General features: G+C 36.5%; 1 pseudogene across 1 annotated transcript; it reads right to left on the reverse strand.

Annotated features, from left to right (window-relative positions):
- Nucleotides 1-7,672: 7,672 nt before the first annotated feature.
- Nucleotides 7,673-9,224, reverse strand: LOC149182225 (xyloglucan endotransglucosylase protein 6-like; annotated as a pseudogene). The gene is made up of 4 exons (XR_016256757.1): nucleotides 8,595-9,224; nucleotides 8,384-8,484; nucleotides 8,082-8,275; nucleotides 7,673-7,973 (listed from the first exon to the last, which is right to left on the reverse strand). The product of XR_016256757.1 is annotated as a xyloglucan endotransglucosylase protein 6-like (transcript).
- Nucleotides 9,225-9,709: the final 485 nt, after the last annotated feature.

Raw genomic sequence — 9,709 nt, forward strand, 5'->3', positions numbered from 1 at the left:
ATGTCAGGTTAGGTAAGAATAAGACTGAGGTGAAATGAGGTTACAGGTGAAAGTAAAAGAAAGTTTAACAAAAATGAAATTTTCCTATATGTTTGCACAAAGGAATATTTAAATTATTTTGAGATTAAACATAATTTTAATTATTTTTAAAATCAAAACCATGGGAGAAAAACCAACAATAGTTTTATAGAGATGAGGAAGGAAAATGAATTTTGAATAAAATATGTATGGAAACATAAGATTTTGATAAATATTTATCCAAATATTTTACATGGGTAAAAGGAAAAGTAAAAACAAAAGCACATGGAAAAACAACACATGGTTTTGGAAATCCATGGGAAGGCAAAACAACATATAGTTTTGAAAATCCATGAGAAGGAAAAAAAATAGGAATGGATTTAAAATAATTCAAAACAAGGCATAATTTCAAATAATGAATGGATTTATGGGATGCAATTATTTGAGGAGATATTGTGTGGATTTCATTTAGTAAATTCATGAAAATAGAGAAATATGACATTCGATCACCAAATTTTTGAAAAACATTTATAAAATATTTCCTTCCAAAATATTTGATGACATCGGTGAAGCATTGTCAAAGAATCATATAAAATCGTTAGTAAATTCAAGAAATTGACATATTTTCAGGGACAATTTCACAAACCCCACATTTTAAGGCACAAAATTATCAATTGAAAAATAAATGGCAGAAAATCAACAACTCTAGATATCAAGGGCATGAAGATATCAGCCTTCAAAGGACACCTAGTAGCAAAAGATCAACAGATTGAGGATTATTTTGAATATTTCCAACAGTCAGTGAACCAATTCCCAAATTTAAAGGATAAATATTTTCCAACAGTTCCATATTTCTTGTAGATTTCCAGTGATTAATGTTATCTAGTTTATTATTAAGATTTTTTCTAGAAATTGTTAGAGATTATTTTGTAATCTGTTCCTTTTTGGAATCTGAAGATAGTTCAATAAGAAGTCTATAAGTATATTGTAATAAGACTTAGACATGGTTGGGACTTGTCTGAAAAAAGGAGATCTTTCATGTAAATTGGTACATGTAATGAAGTGATCATTTTCATTAATACAGAAAGTTTGTTCCAGAATTCCTGTTCGAGGCAATTAGTGAAGTATAATTTCATATAATCAATGGATTTATGGGATGAAATTATTTGAGGAGATATTTTGAGGATTTCATTTAGTAAATTCATGAAATTAGAGAAATATGAAATTCATTCATCGGATTTTTGAAAAACATTTAGAAAATATTTCCTTCCAAAATATTTTATGACATCGGTGAAGCGTTGTCAAAGAGTCACATAAAATCATTAGTAAATTCAAGAAATTAACATATTTTCAGGGACAAGTTCACAAACCCTAGATTTTAAGGCACAAAATTATGAGTTGAAAGACAAATGGTAGAAAATCAACAACTCTAGATTTCAAGGGCATGAAGATATCAACATTCAAAGGACACCTAGCAGCAAAAGATTAGGAGATTGAGGATCATTTTGCATATTTCCAACAGTTAGTGAACCAATTTCCAAATTTAAATGCTAAATATTTTCCAGCAGTTCCATATTTCTTGTAGATTTCCAGTGATTAATGTTATCTTTAGTTTATTATTCAGATTTTTTCCAAAAATTGTTAGAGATTATTTTGTAATCTGTTCCTTTTTGGAATCTAAAGATAGTTCAATAGGAAGTCTATAAGTATATTGTAATAAGACTTAGACATGGTTGGGACTTCTCTAAAGAAAGGAGATCTTTGATGTAAATTTGTACATGTAATGAAGTGATCATTTCCATTAATACAAAAAGTTTGTTCCGGGATTCCTGTGTGAGGCAATTGGTGAAGTTTCCTCTCTTGTAAAATTGTTATTATTCCAATTTTCCATATGTTGTTTCTTTCTCTATTGTTTAAAGAAGATTAAGGGATGAATTTGTTTAAATACACTTTGTTATGGCTTATAAACAATATCTATGTTTTCACTCTGATATTAAATATAAAATTCGTCCTAGTAGGCTCTATGTTTAATTGAATCTAAATTTTTTCATTGTATTCATTTCATAAATGATCTAAAGATCTGAAAGCCTTCCTACCTTTCCCTATTACATCTGTTCTGCAATTTTTTCATTTGATCACCATAAGACTTATGAGTCGATTGCCCAATGGACTGTCCTTGTAGTTTCAACCAAATATTTGATAAAACCAAACTGAGAACTCAATAAATAGCCTAATATCTCAAAACAACAAATCTAAATCATATAGAGAGATCCCTCTCTAAATATTGAAGGGATAAATCCCAGCTTCCAAAGTGGTTTTGTGGTTACCTTTGTGTTTCTCTCACATATAAGGTAAGGTATGGAGTGATAACATTATGGAAACCATATTGTGGAACAACGTTTCATCATCCTCAGGAAATAGTGGCAAGTTTAAGATCTAATTGTTGATGGTGGATAGTGATTAGACAAAAGAATTCTGAACCATTCACCTGGCAACTCCAATCAAGTTTCAGCTTGATCCAAAGACTCCATTGTCAAAGAATCCAGATTGCAGAACACTAATGGCGATTCCACTACACGTTGTGTTGGGTCCCTATAATACTAGTGATTACCCCATTACTATTGTAGTTATACCCCTTATTAATAATTTTGTGCCCCTATTGCCCACATATTTTTATTACTGTGCCCCATAGAATCCCTCTATTGTTATTTTTGTGGCTTTATATTATTATTGTTAGGTCGGCTGGGTTATATTGTGACTCCTTAGACTCCTATATATAGAAAGGAGGTTTTGTCATTTGATTAATCGAAGAATTGTTCATTTATGTAATGTAAATGAGGTTGCCCCCTCGAAGAGGCTGAATTCTAAGGCGTTGATCTATCTTTTCTATCTTTTCTTGAGCTGGTTTCATAACATTTGGTATCAGAGCCTTGGATTCTAGGGTTTTGCTGCTCCCAACAGGTCATCGTGGAATTTTGACTATAACCTTTTTCTGCGAAGTTTCAAAAGCTAAAAAAAAACCCATTTGAGAAGACATTGCGTTGAATCTTGGGTCCAAATTTCAGAACCTTTCGCAATATATTTGCGGAGATATGATCTAAGGAAGTTGGTCTTCTTGCAGACTCCTGAATTACATTCCAAACAGGTGACCTGAGGAAAATCGTCATAACTTTCTTTCTGAGCATCGGATTGAAATTTCGTAAGAAGGTACAGAAAGAGAATGGATTGTAGTTTCTTGTATATATTGTTTCAAAGCCAAAGGTTAAAACAATGATTCATGGCACGTCGTAAAAGTTGGATATACTGAATTAGTCTATAAGCAGGTCACTGTGGAAGATTTTGCATAACTCTTGGAGAATCCAATTTGGATCAGACTGGTGGAATTGGAAATATGAAATAGAAGGCTACTACAGGTCATAATTTTAGAACTGGATGATCCAAAATTACAGAGATACATCAGATTCAATATCAGGCTTCTACAAAGTGAAAAAAGGTGTGTAGTTTTTTTTTAATTTTTGTGTAAGCTTGGTTTGAAGGAATTCAAAGGGCATAGTAAACCATTGTTATCGGTAACTGATGCCCCAAGGAAAGAAAATGCAAACACCTAGTAAGGAACCTAAAATCTCTAGCATGACTCATGAAGAGGAGGAAGAAATGCTACATGATATATCAAAATTACAAGAACAAGTGCAACAAATGTCACGCTCACAAAAGCTAACAAAAGCTAAGATAAATGGCGTGGAATCTAAGATAAATGGCGTGGAATATAAGATAAAGGGCATGGAAGCTAAGATGGATGATTCGAAGACAGATTTGAAGAGAGACATGGTAGATTTGAAGACAGATTTGAAGACGGACATGGCAGATTTGAAGACACATTTGACAAATTTTCTACAAGAAATACTTACTAATGGTGAAAAGGTTGTAAAGGAAACTCATGATGTGAACAAAAGAAATGTTAATCATGATTCCATAGACTCTAATGTTGGATCGAAGACCCACCATATTCTAAAAATCGATATGAGGAAGTTTGATGGCAAGGATCTCGCAACATGGATATTACAGATGGAGCAATTTTTTGATCTCAAATAATGTGCAAAACACACAAAAGGTACGTATGGAAATTTTATATTTGGAGCCAAATCAGTTTGTATGGTATCAATGGCTTTTCTCTCATAAACAATTTATCACTTGGGAAATTTTTACGGAAGAATTGATAGCACATTATGAGGATACAAAAAGCAACACTTTTTTTAGCCAATTGATAAGTCTCAAACAAAAGGGTTCAATAATGAAGCACATTGAGGAGTTCCAAAAATTGAACATAAGGGTAAAAGATATTCTGGAGGAGCATAGGATTGATGTGTTCATAGGGTCTTCAAAGGATAATATCCAACATGATGTTCGCCTTTGGGAACCTGATTCATTAGACAAGGCATTCAGGTTAGCAAGAAAAATGGAAAGTAAAACTATGGCAACCAGGAAGCATACCACTCACAACTATAAAGACGGAAGTGTTGTTGCCCCTAGTCTTCCACAACCTATAAGGTTGACACCTCAACAATTGGAAGAGAAAAGAGCAAAAGGGCTTTGTTACAGTTGTGATAGCAAATACACTAAAGGTCATAAGTGTGCTGAGAAGAAATTATTCTACATAGATTGTGAAGAGGAAGAAGAAAAGGAGAAAGAAAGGTCAAAAGAAGAGGATATACTCCAGGAACAAAGCCTAGATGAAGAACAAATAAATTCGACCATATCTTGTAATAACAATGTAAACTTTGAAACGAGAATTGATACTGTTACCCGTTTCGTAGAGGTGGCAAAAAAATGACCCGATTTTCAAAAGTGGTGATGCAGAATACACATGTTTTTTTTAGAACATGGTTTTTGAAACTTTATTTTTTTTCATGTGCATTAAGTTTTAGAATGGTAGTGATTTTCATGCTGATTTTAAAAAGTGAGTATTCTGCATCACACCCTTTTTTTAAAAGACCTATTTTTTGACTTTAAATTTTCTAGTGTGTGAAATGTAAAAAATTATTTTCTAAATTTGATAGTTTTTGAAGTGGTCATTTTATTCATATTTTCTTGTTCTCTATCTTAATTTTTTTTTTTTTTTAGTGGGGTTTTTATTTTTTTGCGTTTTTAAATTAGAAAGTCGATAGTTTGAATTTTAGATAATCTACATATTTATACATCCTTAATTAATTTTTCAATCCACATGAAATAATTGTTTCTAAAAAACAACATTTTTTAACAATGGACATAAAAATAACCATTTTTAACATAAATATAACAAAAAAACTAAACGTTTTGATAATTTTTTGCTAGAATTAACATGTCAAAATCACAATTTTTATACAAAAATATTAACTAAAAATGGTCAAATAATAGTTTTTTTATGAATTTCATGTCAAAAAAATAATAATAACAACTTTTTTTTTCAAAAAATAATAATTAACTTAAAAATCAATGCGAATCGACCCGCCGCCGGTCGGGCGGGGCGGGGCGGCCCGGGGGTGGCGCTGCGCGATATATTCAACGACATATATCAAATGATTGAATGAACTACAAACTATACTTCGGTATCCAGCAATCAATTTAAAGCGGCAAGCAAATGCTTTAATTTACTGAACATGATTGGCTGTTTCACAAGGAGAGCCCACAAGGCATGACATCAGAACTGCCAGCTATTTTAGTACTGGGCCACCCCCTCTCCCTGCTCCTCCCTCTCCCTCTCATCCCCCTCCTCCCCTATGCTCCTCCCTTCCTCTCCCTCCAACCCCTCCTGCCCTCCCCCCTTGCCTCTCCATCTCCCTCCCACCTTGCCTCCCCTCCCTCTCACCCCATTTACCATCCACCTCCCCCCTCCTTCTCCCTCTGCGCCCACCTCCCCCTCCCTCTTCCATCTCACCCCACCTCCACACCTCCCCATCCCCCTCAACCATTCCCTCTCTCCCTCTCACCCTACCCCACCTCCCTCTCCCTCTCCCTCTCCCTCTCATCCACCTCTCTCCCCAACCTCTCCCTCTCATCCACCTTTCTCCCCAAACTCTCCCTCTCACCCTATCCCTCTCCCTCTCCCTCTCATCCACCTCTCTCCCCAAACTCTCCCTCTCACCCAACCTCACAACTTCTATTTAGACCTCCTTTACCAATCAAACTTCATTTACATGCTCATCAAACCACCTTTCATAGAACAACAACCCCTTAAATCTCCCTTAATAGTTTCTCCAAGGTCTTAAGGCACTGCGACCCCTTCTTCCAATGGATCTTAGGCTTTTCGACCTATTCTGCTCACCACCTGAGGCCTCTCGGCCCTGTTGAACTCAAAACGAGCCCTTTTGTCCTTCTATTACAATTTTGAGGCATTTTGGTTTGCTTTTAGGGCTTCGGCCCTCTTCCTAGTCTCACACAAAAATTTCAACAACCTCCTTAAGTTCCTTCATACAACAGATATAAACCTCCCTTTTCATCCAGCAAATAGACAAACAATCCTTCATTCAATAGACACCATAATTGGCCCTCTTTCATATATCTACTAGTCACTTAAATTTGTTCTAGCTCGACCTCATCTTCAATATTTATGCCTCTCTCTTAGGCTTTCCATTCTTCACAAAGATGATGCTTGAATTGCTATCAAAATGGAGGACGTAATATTCTATTTATTTGGTTAGATGGGATGAATTTTAAACAAAAGTCACACCCCTTCACTTGTGGGGCTGGCTTGACACTTGGGGCTTACATGAAGCCCAAAATCAATAATTTAAATTTTAAGGGGGGCCTTTTGGCATGCAGTAATACCTCATGATGCTACAAAAAACAAAAATAAAGATAAAATCACAATAAATAACATGATGAGAAACTATTATGTTCCAGTTTGTGCTTAATTCCTAATGCTAGGAAAGGATGATGGATATAAGAAAATTTAAAAGGTTACCCTAGTTACTCTCACAAAGGTTTAAGTGAATTTGTGAACCAAACCAACTCCAAATATGACTCACAAATCTCTTGGTGAGATTCGTGAATTGGTGAGGATGAGGGGTGCATAATTATGCCATCGAATGCTTTGGACACCCTAAGCAATTGCATAAAATGACACAATCAATAGTATAGGTATATGTTCTAGTAGCAAGCTTAAGGTCATTTCTAGGAATGAGAATATGGTTGTCACTCACCAAAGAAACTTAATTTTCTTACATTCACATACCCACAATATCATGATACTCTAACTATTTCAACCTAAACCAATAGACCCTTTCAGTATGGTATAATATTGAAATTTAAATTGAATAGATTCGTAGGTGTGAATAACATGCGTCAATTAAAGGTGACATAAATGAATTATTGATTACACCAATGGTGCTAAGAAAAAATCAAACTTATAGAATCAACATCAGGCTAAGGATCTAAAATTGAAAATTTCCTATAATCTCATTGGATACTAGCAAAGAAAATATTATATCATAATGAAGACAAGAATATCTTAGGAAATTGACTATGATAAGAGCACATTAAATAAAAACATGTAAAATATTGTTTAATATTGTTTAGTAAGTGTGTCATCATCCTCATGCATGTGCACAATAATGCTCATTTTGATATGTGTTCAATGTGGCTCCTACATTAATTATCATACATAGTGATATCAAGGTTAAGCTTTGGGTTTAGAATGAACCTTGCTAGATTGAATACTTAGGTGCTCCCAAATAAGAGGGCGCAGTGCCACCCCCGAGCCGCCCCGCCCCGCCCGACCGACGGCGGGTCGATTCCCGGAATCGACCCGCCGCCGGTCGGCGTGGCTCCAATCGGTCTTTACGCGGCCACCTTGAGTAGCCCAGTCATCTGCGTTCCATATTGAAGAGTATACGCCCATGGGGCGGGTTTGAGGAAATGGGACTCCTCTTTTCTCATTGTTGGAAAAACCCCGAATAGGCACATCATCCACAAAGAAACTGCTTCCATCCATCAAACAATCACACAAAACGAAATGAATTGTTCATCAAATACTGTAATTCATAAATTGAAATTAAGTGGGCCTGGTAATTATACTAGATACTTACACAGCTAGGTGGCGATTCCAGAGAAAGGAGTAGGAATGGAAATTCGCAGTTGGATCGAACCACAGGTAAATACGCTGCTCTCTATTGCCAACCCCATTTCAATAAACATTCGTCTGCACAACGTACGGTTCTCCTGAAGTGTTCCCCAAGAATTCAAAGTCGAATTCGTCATGTTGATAACCTTGGGAAGACATCTACAATATCGCCAAGCAGTACAAGAAAGTATTAAATTATTGCAAGTTCAAACAATTCATTCACAGAATTACGACAACTGTATTAATTGTTAGGGAAATGGTATTTACATAGAAAGCAGTAACGGTGCCAGGAGAGTCGCCAGGAACCAGCTTGATCTGAACATTCACTTTTCCGAACAAATATGTGCTCTTCGAAGCAAATCCTGCACCTACAAATCACATAACTCATATGATATTGTTGAGACAGAATTATATGAGCAGCAGAAGCAGAGGCAGAGGTAGATAAATTAGGAATAAAAATAGAATAAATAGATAGTACCAGAAGTGTGATCGAGCTTGAGCTGGAGCAAATTGCCCTGGGACATAACATGGTCAGCAGCCCAACTGGCGTAGAAGAGATCGTTGAAGGCTGCACATTGAGAGCCCACTACCAAGCTGCACAACATCACAATAATAACCCGCCAGTATATGCAGATACGCCCTCCTTCGCAACCTGCCATTCTCCTTCTCGACTCTTCCTTTGAACGTAAGAAAGTTCAAATAAGGATGAAGATGAAGAAATAGCGAGACACAGGGAAATTTATAGGCATGGCAACTTGACTGGCCAGAGAGGCCGAGGGTCACTTTTCTCTGTAATCCAACACTCCATCAAACATTTAAATAATATATGCTAGCATGTCCGTCAGTTCCATTAAAGTAACAGAACATCGTTTTCGATTTTATGAAAAATTTACCACGGAACGCGTCATGTCTCTCGAACTATGAAAATAAAATTTAATGGCGGTCTCCTTCGCAATTATGAATATAAAATCTAATGGCGGCCTCCTTCGCAATTATGAATATAAAATTTAATGGCGTTAGTGATTGGGCATCAGCAGCTAAATTTCAGATGAGAAATAGTGAGGCAAGTTGAGTTATGACGTTGTGGCGATAGGAACATTCATATGATTGCAGTGTCGCTGACTGGATGTGGAATCTGAATATTACACGTGACAATTCAATTCAATTCACCGCCCACTGCTATATATATAGTTATATAAACACCCAGGTTCCCAGAACTGCGTGCCAGCAAGGCCTGTGCCAGTTTCACGAACATATTCACTGCCTACGTCATTGACAGCTGGATTATTGGCAACCAGCCATGAACCATCCTTTCATGAACTGCGGGCACAGCGCCATCCCCGGGCCGCCCCGCCCGCCCGACCAGCGGGGGGTCGATTCCGGGAATCGACCCGCCGCTGGTCGGGCGGGGCGGGGCGGCCCGGGGGTGGCGTTGCGGGCGCAATTTTGACTTTTTATCCATCAAAATCCTAAATATTCCAAAATCTACAATCATATTCCAAAATCTACATTCAAGATTTTAATTACATGAAAGAACAGGTTGGATCCCGTTCAAGAGCACTGATAATGCCAACAATGGCGTCATTGCAGAAA

This window comes from Pinus tabuliformis, chromosome 3_2 (genome assembly GCF_031772625.1).
Source record: "Pinus tabuliformis cultivar Carrire ecotype Pingquan chromosome 3_2, CPIR1, whole genome shotgun sequence".
NCBI lineage: Eukaryota > Viridiplantae > Streptophyta > Pinopsida > Pinales > Pinaceae > Pinus > Pinus tabuliformis.